Raw genomic sequence first — 16685 nt, 5'->3', positions numbered from 1 at the left:
TCCGTTCCGTGACTCTGGGCGTATCCCGAGTTGGTTGTAACCCGAAGGAAATTTCCCCATAGGGTTCAATGTAAATCCGGTTAATCCGTTCCGCCCTCCGAATTTGGTCGCACCCCGAGGCAAATTTCCCCATAGGGTTCAATGTAAATCCGGTTAATCCGTTCCGCCCTCCGCCCGAATTTGGTCGCAACCCGAGGCAATTTCCCATAAGGTTCAATGTAATTACCGTTAATCTGTTCTGGCGTCCACGGACCACGCGTCGGGCGGGAAAGCGGCCAGGTGCGGTGCAGCGCGACCCGGTGCGAAAACGGCGCAGCGCGGCGCGGCGCGAAAACAGCCCGGCGCGGCGCGAAAACGGCCACAGACCACGTGGCAGGGCCGGAAAAACAGCCGCGGACCACGTGGCACGGGCGGAAAAATGGCCGCGGACCACGTGGCACGGGCAGAAAATGGCCGCGGACCACGTGGCATGGGCGGAAAATGGCCATGGACCACGTGTCACAGTGGAAAATGGCCGCCGATCCGGTTCGTACCCCGAGGCGGAGTTCGCAAACCGAGGTAAATTTTTGGGGCCGGAGCTGGTCGTAACCCGAAAAATTCGCAAGCAGAGGCATTCGTATCCCGAGGTATCACTGTATTAGCTGAAAAGTCCACAGAATAAGGAAAGATATCTAAGAAGAGTATAGAGGTAATTTCTTCCTTATCCATGTATTAGTCTGTGTGATTACAGCAGCCATCTTAGTTGTACATTCCAATAAACAGGGGAGGAAATAGAAGAAATAGAATATTCATTCATTCAATCAATTTTAGCCTGCCACATTCAGTCAACCCTTGCCAGATTACAACTGGTAATTTTTAATAAGATATCCACCGTCAAAGGAAATTGTCCTAGGTTAAAATCACAAAATAACATCGAAAATATAAGTTCCAACAAAAACAAACAACCCAAAATAACAAGAAGTAAATAACTAAGTGATCTCATATAGATGCCAAATGCCATCTTGAACATTCTTGTTTTCAATCTTTTCCTAAAATCTTTTCCTCCCATATGGGAGGGGCTACTCAAATTTCAGAGGAAAGAGTTTTCAAAGCATCAACACCACATCAGCGAAACAACGCCTATGGGCCTCCATCCCCCATAGCTCACAAAAGAGGGGAATTACTAACAGGTTCTCCCAATGGGTGGGTCAATACTAGTTAATACTAGGTGGAGGAAGCAATTCTGGAGATACATCCATGTTGGGCTTTGAAGAGTAAACCCAGCACTTTGAATTGTACATGGAAGCTAATAGGAACCAGCTGAGTTTTCATTTGGAGACCAAAGCAGGATATGAGTTTGTCCCAGTTCAAATGCTCCCTGCATCACATAGGAATGCCTGTCAATGCACAAGGCCCTCCCTATTCACTGCAAGGCCAGGAACAGCTATCCATCAGCATCTTCTTTACACCATCCACAGAGAGCTGCCTGAAAAAATGAAAGGAGTACAGAAGCCTAGGTCACTTCCTATTTAACATGAATTTACAAATGGAGCATCATTATCTCTTACAGAAACTTTATTAAGCATTATCTTGCTTTGTAGACATCCTAATGCTGTCACTAGAGGTATAAAAATGCATAAATCATAGCAACTTGCATTTCAATGGTTGCCAAGTTTTGTACTTCTTTTGAAGTTCTAAGCACTTCACTTATTTTCTCTAACTCTGCCTTGAAGATCAAATTTCAGATTAATTTCACTGAATCCCTACTATAATTCAGCATTATCCTTCCTTATTCTAGTTAGGTTCTTCATTTCTCACTCACAAAATCTGATCAAACCATCATCTTGCATTGACAGAGCATGGTAGGTAGCACTCCGAAAAAAAAAAAAAAAATTAATGCTTGAAAGTTTACGGTGCGATACAAGCTCTGCTACACCGATTTTTACACTGTTTGCTAGATCACAACCCTACCTGTTTTTTCTGATTGTATGGCTGCAGGGACTGAAAATACATATTGAGTCTCCATAGCTGCTAATAAGGTTTGCCCCTCCCCCCCTTTTCTGGAAAACGTAGATTTGATTCACAAAAGGGTCTAAAATAGAGAAATCACAGAGCAGCTGTTACGTTAGATAGAGGCTGCCTATTGAAAGCTCCTTTCCGCTGATTTTCAGCCTTACTGACCCTTATTACATACCAGTATAAGTCCCCTTCTCCCGTTTCAATATATTTCAGAAAGAATTTCTACAAAATTACCTTCCTAATACGATGGATTACAACTCCCCAAATTCTAAGGATGTCATACACAATGAGAAAGACCTCTGGTCTGATTTGACAAGATCATCTTCACATTCATGCACAGCTTCATTCCATCATTAATAAAATGCTTGCCAACATCAGCACTAGCATTCCCCAACATTTATTTATTTTTCCATGCAATTTGCATAACTATCTCAATATGCATATTTTCTACTTACCTACCCTAATGTGCTCCTTCCCTAATAATTTTCCATGCAATTTTCCATATATACCTTTTATTTAAACACAATCACTACATCCTCAGTATAAGCTGAAATGGGCACTGATTTTTACATACTCTTTGAGTGGAGAAGACAAGGCCGCGGGCGCCCTTCATCTCTCCCATCCCTGGCACACCAGAATCAGCTTGGGAGGGCTCTGAGAATTCAAGGGAGAAGGAATGCATGACAGGTCTCTTTTTCATTCTTAACTGGGTCAACCTGCTTACCCACCTTGCCTGAGGCACCTGAAGCCACGGGACCTGTCATTTCAAGGTGTCTGATGTTTGTTCAAACATCAGGTGCCTTGAAATTCTAAGACATCAGGCTACTGGTATCTGAGAAGCTACTAGAGCAGTGTCAAGGTGGCACAAAGGAGGGAAATTTCTAGTAAGATTTTCCTTTCATTGCTGCATAAGTGAAATAGGGATATTCAGGCGAACTGAGAGGTAAGGGTGCTTTTATTTTTCCCTGCCTGATGTATAACCTGAATCAGAGAAGAACATTCAGGGTTATAAACTTTATATCAAGTTAATTTAGTTTTTTTGTTTCAGGAGCTCAAAGAGGCCTATGTGGTGCCCCATCTTCCCATTTTCTCCCACAATAGCAACTCTATGAGTTAGGTTGGATTGAAAGAGAGGGACTGGGGTGGATCATCCAGTGAGCTGCTGTAACAAAGGGTGGGCTTGAACCCATGTCCCCCACTCACCACTAATCTGAAATTTTTGGGCCCAGAGTATCTCAGGTAACAAGTATCCCCATCTGAGATCTCCCACTTGCTAAGACTGTTAAGTGGGACCTGCTCTGCCTAAACTTCAGTTGGCTGATACAAAGTATTGGAGTTTTGTCTGGAGGCACCAGTCTGTTGGGACTTTCTTTCAAAAAGAATTTGATTTCAGTGAGCCTGTACAAACTGATTGCTTCTCAAGTCTTTAACATAATGTTTTAAAGTGATTTTATTAATGTTATGTCATATGGATTGTCTAGGAGGCCCATATTGATCAAGTATTCATTTCATTTCATTTCATTTCATTTCATTTCATTTCATTCACAAAATAAAATAAAATAAAATAAACATTTTTCTTTGTTTATCTAAACAGTAAGAAGATAAACTAAAAAAGTCAACTGTTAGACTAAATCCACAAGACTAAACCAGAAATCTAATAAAAATTTAATGCATCATAGGGTCTTACAAAATCTCTCTCTCTCTCTCTCTCTCTCTCTCACACACACACACACACACACACACACACATACACACACACCGATGTGGGAAGAAATGATAGTACAAAATGTTTGTTCCCAGCAGCCCTCTTCTTCTTACTGTTGCCTGCTGTTGTAAACCCTGTTGTAATTTGCTGGTGTAGTAGTTTGAAGACTGAAGCATGAGCAAATTTTATCAAGGGATTTTTAAAAATTATTTGGAGGATAGTAATTTATCACTGGCCTGCTAACTGTAAATAGAAAGATGATATACACTGCACTTCCCTTATAGGAGAAAGCAGTACGTCACACTGCACACATTTGTCTGTGGTCATGAATCTCAAGCATTATGATGTTCAGGGCCATCTGATCCCTCTGGTGGTAAGAAGGGATGATAAATTCCCAATGCTCACTAAGGAGAAACAATAACTGTAAGCAACAGTATGCAAAAAGAAAACTGGTCTGATACATTTTTTATAATTGATTTATGCTACAAAAACAACAGTGCCAGCAATGTAGTCCAGCACTGTGAAAAAAAAACCCTACATTTTTTCTACAAGTTTTCATTGACTTTTATGACAGAAATTTTCTTTAGAAATGTCTCTGAAAAGGGAAGAGAATTTTATTGAAATCCTCATGGATTGTACTTAATTATCACTGATACAGTAAAGGGATATGTGCAAATGCTGGTTTTCTTTGTACAAGCATTTCTCCAGTGGTTGGCAACCTTTTTGGATTTCCCTATAGACGTCAGTGGTTGAGTGATATCAAGATGGTGGCTCCACCTGTTTTTTATGTATATTGTGATGGAGTTTTGTGATACACACAAAGCAGGTGGAGTTTCAGTCACAACATGGTGGCTGCTATCTTCATAATTTTTGACCACAGCCTGCAAACCACACCCTGAAAGACATCATAATGGAATTCCTTGCATGGGATTTCTTCAGATTGAGGAATTACGGGCAGCTGGGAGACTTTGGGCCAATGGAAAGATGTATAGATGCCAGCAAGAACACCCTCTAACATTTTCAACAACTATTCCAGTTCAAAAACACCAACAAGAGAAATGTGGAGAAAAATTCACAAGCACCTTGAAAATCAAATAGAAAACAAAAGTGTCTTTCACAGGAGAAGAAAATTTTTGAGAAATTGCAAGGCACATTTTAGCACACATTAATGCAGTCTGTCTCTAACCATACCCAACTGTGGGAAAGGGGAAAGGAAAGGAAAGGAAAGGAAAGGAAAGGAAAGGAAAGGAAAGGAAAGGAAAGGAAAGGAAAGGAAAGGAAAGGAAAGGAAAGGAAAGGAAAGGAAAGGAAAGGAAAGGAAATCTGTTACTTTCAACCTTTCCAATAGCATACCTTCAGTTAAACCTGCAAGAAACTTAGGACTGAAGACTCTGAATTTTTCTCAGAAACTCTACACCAGTGTTCCTCAGCTTTGGCAGCTTGAAGATGTGTGGACTTCAATGCCCAGAATTCCCCAGCCAGCACATCTGGCTGGGAAATTCTGGGAGTTGAAGTCCACACAACTTCAAGCTGCCAAGGTTGAGGAATACTGCTCTACACTAACAAACTGTAACACATTTTTAAGTAAGTTTTAAAAGGTAGATGCACTTGGAGTATATGTGAAGTGAGCAATGTCCTGTCATGTTACAGAAGAAAAATCACTCAGCAGTAACTGAGAGGATTTCCAGATCTCATACTTGTTACCTCTCTTTGACCACTTATTTTCCCCAAATCTGCTGGACAGAGATCTCTTTGGGGAGAGATCTCCACAGGGTATAGTCAAATTTGAGATGGCGGCTGCCAAGGTGTGATTGAAATTCAGGTGGAGCTAATCAAATCAAATCTTTTATTATTGCAGTCCAAGACCAGTATACATACAAAAATAAGACTAAGCAAAAACTGCAGGAGGGAAAAACCAGTGCAGAGTGTGCTAGAAGCATAGGCACTAAAAATGAACAATATAAAACTATGCAAACAGAAAAAGTACAAAACAGCTAAAACCAGCTAAGAACATGAAAACCTTGAACTATAAAATAACTGAAATCAGCCGTAGATGTAGGGGAGGGGACACCTAATAAACACTAAAAGCTATCTAATTTGAAAATAGAGATTAACATTTGCAAATTAAAAATTAGAGTTAAGAGGTTGGGGGACAGGAACAACTGTTACACTACTTAAAATGCTTATCAGCCTGGGCACAGACACACCTGTCTAATACCAAGTGCAGCTTTGATTGTACAATAAGATTGTTGCAGTTGCACACAAACCCAGGAGGAGCTTCAATCATACTGTGGTGGCCACCATCTTGACTTTTTTTTACCTTTGGGTTTGGTGTTGGCCCTTTATATCCTTGGGGCACATTTCTCCTCCCAAGCTACACCTGTTATAAGACTTTCAATGGAAACATATGTACTTTAGATACAAGTATATACATTCCAGGATACAAGGGACCTTGGTCCAATCATAACTGAACAAGTTAACAGTGTTTGTTCCAGATCCCAGGAAGAGGAGAGATGGTGATACTGCTACCAGACTGCTGACCCTGGTCATTGCCAGTTGAGTACTCATGAAGTGACTAGAGATGGGCAAGAAGAACTAGATAACAGGAATATCAGCCATTCTGAGAAAAGGAGACCAAGCTTTTTCCAACGGTCCTTTAATTGCTACTCAGTACACTAAACCTCAGGAGGTTTTTTTTTTTTTTTTAGATTTTTTATTCCATGTTTATTATTTTTATAAATAACTCAAGGAAGTGAACATACCTAATACTCCTTCATTCTCTTATTTTCCCCATAACAACTCTGTGAGATACGTTGGGCTGAGAGACAGTGACTGCCCCAAAGTCACCCAGCCAGCTTTCATGCCTAAAGTGGGACTGGAACTCACCATCTCCCGCTTTCTAGCCTGGTGCCTTCACCACTAGGCCAAACTGGCTCAATAATATAATATAATATAATATAATATAATATAATATAATATAATATAATATAATATAATATAATATAATATAGTATTGTATAGTATAGTATAGTATAGTACAGTACAGTACAGTACAGTATAGTATAGTATAGTATAGTATAGTATAGTATAGTATAATACAATACAATACAATACAATACAATACAATACAATACAATACAATACAATACAATACAATACAACATTCATCATTATCTATAATGATAAATATATTCACTTGACAGCAGCAGTTGATTAAGCACTGAGGCTTGGCCTCCACCTACTTCTTTTGGCCACTTGATTCCAGTTTCCCAAGGAGTGCCCCTTTAGTTCTGTGAGCTATTCCATTTTCATTTGTTCACTCAACTCAACTAACTTGCTAAAAATTGTACGATTCCATAGATGTTAATAGACCTCCAAGTCAGAAGGTCAAATAGATGCTTATTTAAGACAGAACTGCTTGACACTGAGATAAAATATCTTGTTAATCTTGTAGGAAAAAAAATCATAATTCTTAGCCACCTGTTTCAGTTTTATGTTTCTATTAATATTTCAGATGTATTCTGTAAGAAAGAAGAGCTAAAAGTAAATCTTCGACTGTTTCTTAACAGTTTGTGAAAAGTTAACCTCTATAAAAATGACTACAAAAATGCAGTCAAAGGTAGTTGTGACTAATCACTTATTTATGTGTTGATAATTAATGTGTAATATAAAGCTGACATATGTACTTTTTGACCCTGCCAAAATATTCATAAAATATAGTGACAGACACTATATTTTATGAATATTTTGTCAGGGTCAAAAAGCACATTTGCCCTTTCTGAAGAATGCATTTAGGCAGAAAGGGAAATAAATTAAATAAGGACAGACTGTGTGATGGCATAATTGTTTTTTTTTTCATAATAATCATACACTTTATTTTAAAACAGCATCAAATGTATAGCAGTTGATACTGAGTTAAATCCATGTGTATGTCAAACCAATCAACCATGATACAACATAACTGGAGTGATTCACACATTGCAGTAAGCCATAGTATGATTTGGTTGGCTTTGAGAGGACTGACTATACTTAACCAAATATGATCTGCTCAACAAACTATTGTTAACCACATTCAAGCTCGCTACCAATGGAGTGAACGTTTGATTTTTAATTTATTTATTTCCATGTTTTAATTCTGTATTATATGTATTCAGTCTATAAAGCACATTTAAACTTGATAATTTATGTTAGAAATGTTTTTACAAAAACTTCAAAGGATAGTGGATTAATATATAATGATCATTTTTAAATAGGGGATCATGCAACATAGCATCTGGTAACTGATGATACTGACGTGTTAAGATTAAATAAATGCATAGAGACCACACTCCTACATACATTTAACTAGGAGTAAGTCCCATTGCAATCAACAGGACTTATTTCTGAATAGCTATGCGTGGGATCAAAAGAGTTCTAATTTATTGCTTCAAGGTTATTTATTACAAATTGTCAAGAATCCACTCAAGACTGAATTGTGCAATTACTGTGTAACGTAACCACTAACCCAAGGCACACACAAATGTAGAAAGTGTCTTACACCAGAGCTAATAATCTTGTTGAGCAATTTCTGAATGCAGATCCAGCATCCATTTTAGATTCTTCCAGGCTGGCAAGTCGCAGAACTTGCTGATGTCATCACAAGCCAGTCAGAAAATCATTCCTGCTTTTTCATAATAGAATTTATGTACTGTACGCAGACACAAATGTTTGCTTTGAGTGCTCTTAAACAGAGACTTTAGCAATTGAAAAGCAGCATGAAATTTTGTGAAGGAACCACTAGGCTAAGCTGGCTCATTTACAACTCTTACTTTCAGACTCAGGTCATTCTCCCTCTTTAAGTATGGCCAGATTTTGTCATGTAATAGGTAGATGTGCAGCAGTTTGATTGATACGCTCACCCACTTCATTCATTAATTCATACAGTCATTGACTGTAATAAAGAATCTATTGAAGACTTTAGTACAGTTAGACTTCTGAACAGCAAAAAAATTGAAAGGAAGCTGTAATGGGTTGAGATGTCAGATCGTTTTAAAAGCTAATGGTAGCAATCTTACCGGTTCTTTCCTGACTTCTGGATATCAAGGAAAGAATTAAGGAAGTAATGGTTTCCAGTTTATGTGAAATTTTGTACAATCAATGCAACTCAAAGTGAAGAACTCCCTCAAGACAATTCTCTTAATGACATCCAAATGAGCCTATTTGGCCAAGAAAAGCTAACTATGCAGAATATACCAAACAATCAGTGACAACTATTGCAATCCAGTGGCTTCAAGCCTTTTTAACTTGCAGCATGAACATGAACATGGAAGTAATATTTGGATATACAGTATGCGTGAATATTAGGTACAAGAGAAGCTACCTTGCATTGACTGGATTCAAATTATGCTATATCAGGATTGTTTTAACCATGATTTGTTTGAATAAGCCAAATTAAGCTATTTGTCCAATCACCCTCCCTATTATAGACCTGTTTGTCACTAAAATCATCAGGGAGAAGATGCTGCTCCCTATACTGAGGGCTGCTACATGCCTTCTGGTGGCTTCCTTCTGGATGGGCCTTGTCTGTGGTGGAAGGGGCAACACTCTGCTCCCTAACATTTGGGAGGCACCAACTCTGCTCTCTTTTAGGCCACTGTTAAAAAGTTGCTCCTTCTTAAAACTTCTGCTTGTTAGAATTTCCAAATATGAATGCTAGAGTTTTGTTTTTCTTTTCCCTGCCTTTTACATTTTTAAAATGAATTTTAAGTTAATTTTATTGTGTTGTTTATTAAATATTTTATTCCTCTTTTTACTGTAAATTTCTCAAGATGGGTCAACATCGGAAACAGTATATGAATACATTTAACAAATAATTAATAAGTGGCTGGAGCCACACAACATAAAAAGCCATAAACCATGGTTTTAAAAAAAAGGCTGGGTTTATGCAGCACACAAAATTAAAAAAAAAAAAGTCCAATATTGTTGAAAATGGCTGGTGCAATGACTTGGGAGGGAAGAGGAATTTTTCAGCCTTCTCTGAAGATGCTCAGGACAGAGCAGTAGCAGCTGCTTCTGTGTTGTTGCTAGGAAAACCATGTGGAGGTACACGTACAGGAACTGAACTTGACTTAAAGAAATTGTTATCTTACCTGGAGATGCCAGAGATCTTCTGCATGAAAAATACATGGATGTTTTAAACTATGTGCACATCTTAAAACTAATTTAATTTGCACTCATAAAATACAAAAGGCAACCTTGTCCTACAGTTGTATATTTTCAAGTGCACAAAGCCCATCTAAAATTTGTTTCTGATCAGGCGAGTAGAGATAGTGTTGGAACAGGGGAGATGTAAAAGAAGTGAAAGACAATAAGGTTCGCTATTACTAGCAGCTATTCTCTGCCCTCAGAGAAATCAGTGGAGGCTCTGGTTGCTTTCAGTGGAGTGAAAGAACAGAATATATTATGCTCTTCAGTTTATCCTAAACCATGCTCTCAATAAGCATTGCTCAGGTTAACCTGAATCCATTGATTGTAGAGATCTCCTTTAGTTGGGTGGAAGATGAAGATCAATGCCCTTTCTTCTCACTAGCTTGCTGAGGATATTTCTGGAGCATCATAGTAAATGAGGAAGTGTTGCAGAAAGAGAATTGCTTGTCCTCTTTCAGCTCTATTGGAGGTATATTCCCAGCTTTGCCCAGACAGCTGCATAAGCCTTCTAGCAGCTTAAAGTCCTGTTCGCATCAAGTCTCATTATTCAACATTCAGATCTCAGTATACCATTTGTGATAGAAATGGATGCTTCTCATGGTGTGGGGGCAGAGTTGCTGTAACTTGTGGAGAGTGATGGAGAGTGCTTACTCTTCACCCTGGTATTTTTTCTCAGTTCAAGGGCTTATGAGACTTTACTAAATGTGTGAACCACCTGGTGACTTGGAGTGTCATGGTTTGGGCATGAATGGTTGCCTCAGGACTGGATGACTTGCCATCAATGAAGGACGATTAATACTGCTTTGAACTGGAGAATTCCATAAGAAAATATCAGGCCACCTGTCCATCAGCTGAAGCTGACATGAAGATGGTGATGCAGAAAGGTAATGATCCCATACATACAAGCAAGTCTACAAGAGGGTAGATCAGGAAGAACAAATTCAATATTTTGGAATGGCCAACTCAAAATCCAGTCTTAAACCCATGAAAATGTTGAGGCAACATCTGAAATTGGCACTTCATGCTACAAAATCTTGTTACTGAGTTGACACAGCTCCCCACAGAGGAATGGGCTAAAATTCCCACACAGTGATATTAGAGGCTTATCGTCAGTTCAGGAAGTGTTTGGTTGTAGTTACCAGTGCTAATGGTGGTGAAACCAAATACTAAATCCATGAGGGCAATTGCTTTGTTGCGCTGGCACTTCTTCTATATGTGGCCTTTATTACAATTGCTTTGCAACAGTTGCAGGAAACCCATGAATCCTGGTCAGATAGATGTTACTGAAGGAGAGGATGATGGTGTAGGGAAAAACTTTTAGAACAACCCTTCTAAAGCTTCTATATATTCAAATATCACAACCATTCTAAAGCAACTATATATAGCAGGAGTCAAATATTCCAAAAGATCAATTAATATATATTTTATATAAAGGGGGGGGGAAGAGACATAGAAATATGTTTAAATTACATTAATGAGAGTAAAGACATTTGGATCAAAACACTGTTTGGATAGTTATTTTTCAACAAATGGTTATAATTGCTGGGTTTTCATCCCAAATTTATCCCAATGAGTCTTATTTTATTAAGAAGCAAAGGGGAAAAAAAATACTATTCTGCCATTTTGAAGGGGAAAAAATCAGTGTGGTAAATCATGTGAAAATGCATGACATGCTTCTCATTATGTCAGGTATCGTGACATCCTACAGGAATAAAATGTGACATAGCAACCCTTATTAATTTAATGGGAACTGACCTGCCATAACTCAGACATGCTAAATTGAATATGAGAGGTGAACTTAATTTAATACAAGTATTTCTTCAGAAATGGTGATTATGCCATTAAATTAAAGCCAATGTTAAGTAACCAAATTAATGACTGCTACTTATCCAACTGGAATTTCATGGAGCAAGAGTTTAAAACTGCTAGTTGCTGCATAACCAATCACTCAAAACTCAGGTTTATGCCACTGTAATGCTTCATTCACTGCTTATAAAATTAATTAATTTCATTTGCTAGGAATAGGTCAGTGAATGGAAAACATGGTGAAGAAGAATCTGTTCTTTGCAAATTCTTATATGAGAGGATCCAATCCACTCCCATCCAACCTCTAAAAGGTTGAGGAAGAAACAAAGGGATTGTTTCCCCTTGATCTGATTCTAACCAATACAAAAGGGCTGCTTGAAAAAGTAACAGTAGTAGAAAATTTGCAATGAAGTGACCACATCATCTTGCAGTTCAAGAGAAATTGGAGCATAATTGTACATGCACACTAGGTTTGAGGAGAGCCAATTTCAACAAGCTTCAAGAGTTACTAGGTAGGAATCCATGGGTAAAAATCATCAGGAAAAGGGAACACCGAAGGGTTGGGAACTTTTCAAAAAAGAAGATACTGGAAGTGCAATCACATACTGTTCCATCAAGAAGAAAAGGAAGGGCAATTTAGGAGAGTGATGTGGATGCATAGGGAGAATTTAGCAGAACCAAGAGTTAAAAGAAAATGCAGATCAGCGAGTTGCAGATATCTTCAGAAAGAAAGTCAGAAAAGCTAAAGCACAAAAGCAATTTAACCTTGCAAGGGAAGCTAAAAGCAACAAAAAAGTCTCTCCTTAATACTATGCCACTAGTATGACCAAAAAAGAGGAAAAAAGCTCACTGCTTGAACAAGATGTTAGGATGGTAGTAGGAATAGAGAGACAACGGGGCTCCTCATTTCCAGCTTTACTTCAGTTTTCTCCCTAAAGGGGAGCTGTGTCCAAATGGACCCAAGCAGAACAATTGACCAAAGGAGGGTTTGGCATCATAGGGTAAATAAAGAGACAGTTAGGGTATAGCTGGCTACCATGAATGAATTTAAGTTCTCCATGACCAGAATGATTATATTCAAGAGCCTTGAAAGTGCTTGCACTTTAGAGCTCCTTTTTGTGATTTGAGAAATCATGAAGGACATGGGTAGCACCAGAGGATTAAGGAAGAATTTGCAAAATGTATTCCGATCTTCAAAAAGCGGGGGGAAGAGGACTGGATTATTACTGAGCAAAATTCTGGAAGAGTCTAAGCAGTCAGTTGGTGAGCATTTGGAAAACAGTGCATCACTTGGCAGAGATTAGCATGGATTTATCAAGAATAAGACATGCCAAACCAACGTCCTCTTTTGACAATCAGTATAAAGTGACTAGTCTCAAGAGTCAGAAGGATTTTGACAAGTTGGAAGAATGGGCAAAAACCAGCTAGATGACTTTCAATAGGCACAAATAAAATTCTACATTTTGGTTGGAAAATTCAGTGGCTTGAGTATATGATAGAGAACAGAAAACAAGATAAAGGGCTTGAAGGGAAAAGAAGGAACTATTTTTGGCATTATGTATGCATGTATGCAACAATTTGTTTGCTGCCTCAAGTACTGGAGTGACTTTAGATGTTAGGTTTAAAATATGTTACGTTCAGAAAACAATCACAGAAGTAATAAAATGCAAAACAGATAACAATACATAGCCACCCACTGAGGAGGATAACCAACTCGACCAATTATAATGAATTCTGGGAGTTGAAGTTCACTCATCTTAAAGTGGCCAAGTTTGGACAACACTGAATTAGGTCATCAGTCCTCTAAATTAATGGCTCAGAAAGGATGGAAAGTGAGATTTGACTTCGATTTGTTGACTCTAAACAGGACTCTGTGTGTGGGTATAACATTTGCCTTCAGTTAAAAGCAAGCAAACAAACAAACAAAAAACCACGGTGTGAAAATTCATTGCAAAATTTTTTAAAGCTAACATCTGTTAAGTTTGGCAGCTTTGAAGTGTGGTGATACTGGATCCAAGAAGCAGGAACAGAAGTAATCAGGCAGCCGGTAAAGGAGAAAGGAGAGAAAGGAGAGAATGACCAAACCTGGACTGGAGAACGGAAAATTATGTTAGGACTATGCAAATCATTCAGTAAAATGGATCTGCTTCTCAAAGTCGGGATGCCCAGAATCAAACATGGGCCTGGAGGGCAGTATTGACAGACTGGTTGAAAATTCTGTTCTGCCCATTGGCCTGGTACCACTGATTCTAACAAATGACTATGCCTTATTATGGGCTCTAATGGCAGGAAATAAATTGAACACCACTGGCTTATCAAGGCACAACTTATTTCTGCTGGTTCTGACCAGCCCAAAAGGATTATACATCAAGGGCTGGAGGCTGTAGAGCTACAAACTGAAATTAGTTCCCTAACACAGAGCTCTAGAATACTCATCCTACGAATACCTGGAAACTTGCAAATTACCTGAGCATCCTAGGCTCCTCCAGTTTAAGGAAAGAATTCTTCAGAGGTAGACGTAATGTCTTATCTTCTGCCCTCCCAACTGGCAGATATAATAAAATCCCTACAGACAAAGGTCTATGCCTGTGTGACTCTGGAGAGATGCCCAGTTCAGTGTTGATTCCTAGGCAAAATGGATGAGTTTTATACTAAACAGTTGCTGTCAAATACCAAAAGATATACAAGGGAGTGTTACCAACTATGTCGCAGTGCAGTGAAAACACAACAACGGCTGATTAGAAGTGTCTTCTGGGCTTGCACATGATTCCCAGAAGATCTTGAGAGGGTCTCAAGACAGCCATGCTAAGCTTTCTAGCTGCAGCTGCTTTGCAGCCTCAAGGAGCAGTTACAGATGAAGATTTTGCATGCGTATTAGTTAGTATGTGTACAAAGGGACCTTCTGACTTTGATATTCTGTTCAGGTGGAACTGGTGCTCTAATGTGGAGGAGTTACAGATAACTTTGATATATAAATTTGATACATAAATAAATAAATAATAAATAAACTTCATTTCTGATTACTTTGCATTATCTATCAGTAAGGACTGAGGAATTACCAGGTCCCTCTGCCCAAGCGGAAGAATAAAAATATATTGTTTTAATATTATTTTCCCTACCCATCTTTCGTATAATTAAAAGATTATCCTCTTGCAAAGTACACACTTTCCCCCTGTGGAGCATGATGATTGCAAACAATGAAAAGAGTTGCTCTCTGAAGGGGAAACAGCCTCCTGCTGGAGAGCACCACAGAGATACTATGGCACATATCCTTGAGTGAAGGGCAAGGGACTGCTGAATCAATGGACGACATCTGTGGCAGCCTGCCAAGAAATGAACAATAATGTAAAGTGGATGCGCTATGTAAACCCTCACCACCTACAGGAGCCTGTTCCTAGACACAGATATGATCCTTGATAAATTAAGGTTGACAATTCTTCTTTCCAACAAGTCTATTGAAAATGAAACACTGATGGCCTGGCATTAAACTAGGGAAAGAGGTACCAACTGTTCTACTTCTCATACTAGTCTAAAGAGCACTCAGTAGCACCATTTTTGTATACAGCTGAGGAGTGTTTTTAAATTGCTTTAGTACTCTAATGTGCCAATGAAAGAGGCTTTTATAGCCATGCCGTATTGTTTTCTATGTCTGAGGCAACTTTGTGCTACAGATGATATGTCCAGGACTAGTGCCATTACACTGCAGAGGTCTACATTCAATAAAGTCTGCTGGGTTTCAGAAATGTGGAAATTCAGACAAGCACTCTCATATGCATGGATCAAATTGGATACATGACAATGGGACACAAATTGTATTCACCAAACGTGGCCACTGAATTGCTTATAGCCATGTCAAAGCAAAATGCACATGGTGACCATCTGCGACCTTCTTCTAGGGTAGAATCAAATGAGAGCCAGTGACTTAAAGCTCAAACCAGAAAACCTAGGACCAGAGGCCGAGGAATTCAAGAACATGGAAGCTCAGAATAATTTCTGGCACAAAATGCAATAATAATTGCAGAAAGTATGGATGCTTTACTATGGCAAGATGTTATAGAAATGTGGTTTTATCAATATAGCAATCTATTTTGCATATATACCTCAGTCCTGCTTCAAGAGCCAGCAAGAGGCAGGATAAATTCTTGTTTGGGGAAGCTACATTTCAGGTCTAGATTCTAGTTCTGCCTTTTATCAGGCTTTAGACCATTACTGTTTTCTGTAAGTTATGTGGGGTTCTTCGTATATGTCCTATGTTGTCCTTTCAAAGTATTTCAGGATATTGTAAGGTGAAGAAGACATTAGTAGTAGCCACCAAATATAAATAGATGGATTTGTGTTAAGTTAAAATTATTAAATTGGTTGAATGGTTTCAAATGGTTTCTGGCCTGCTATACATTTGTGGATGATTAAAAGAAAAAGAAAAAGAAAAACCCTATCTTCCGGGGGTGGTATGGTGAGTTGAAGACAGCTCTACAAAACCAGAGCTGATGACCATGGCAAAGACCAAGGAACTGGTGAGTAGACCGGTTCCTTGGAACCTCTCCAGGTAAAGAAAGGATGAGAGATCACCCACATGTTCTCCAGACAGCTGCTCCTGGTGAGGAGGCTGCAGGATTGCAGTTTCCTGTGGGTTTGAATGCTGGGAGATGATGGGATTAGCCATGATGCTCACAGCCATGGTGGAAACTTTTAAAGGACACTAAGTTCGCAAACCTCACTTTCTAATCTCTTTCCGAAATTGCTCGTTAACGACCTCTAAGCTATTAGAGACCTTCAGAACAACAAGCCTGAAAACGCTGAATGAGTTTGCCTTCAATCCTGAATGAAAGGAAATTTTAATCATAAGCTTAAGAATTTAAAGACTCTGAAACAAACAGCAAAAAGCTAAATAAGATTTTGATCTTAGAAAGATATAAACGGACTTAAGGGTCCAGATAAAATTGGAATACTGAAACTTTTACAATAAGATTTTGGAATTAATTATAAAGAA

The sequence above is a fragment of the Python bivittatus genome, unplaced genomic scaffold (assembly GCF_059951505.1).
Source record: "Python bivittatus isolate LINGU-HERP-01145 unplaced genomic scaffold, Pbiv_v1 ctg000400_np1212, whole genome shotgun sequence".
Lineage (NCBI taxonomy): Eukaryota > Metazoa > Chordata > Lepidosauria > Squamata > Pythonidae > Python > Python bivittatus.
This window is presented reverse-complemented; position numbering follows the sequence as displayed.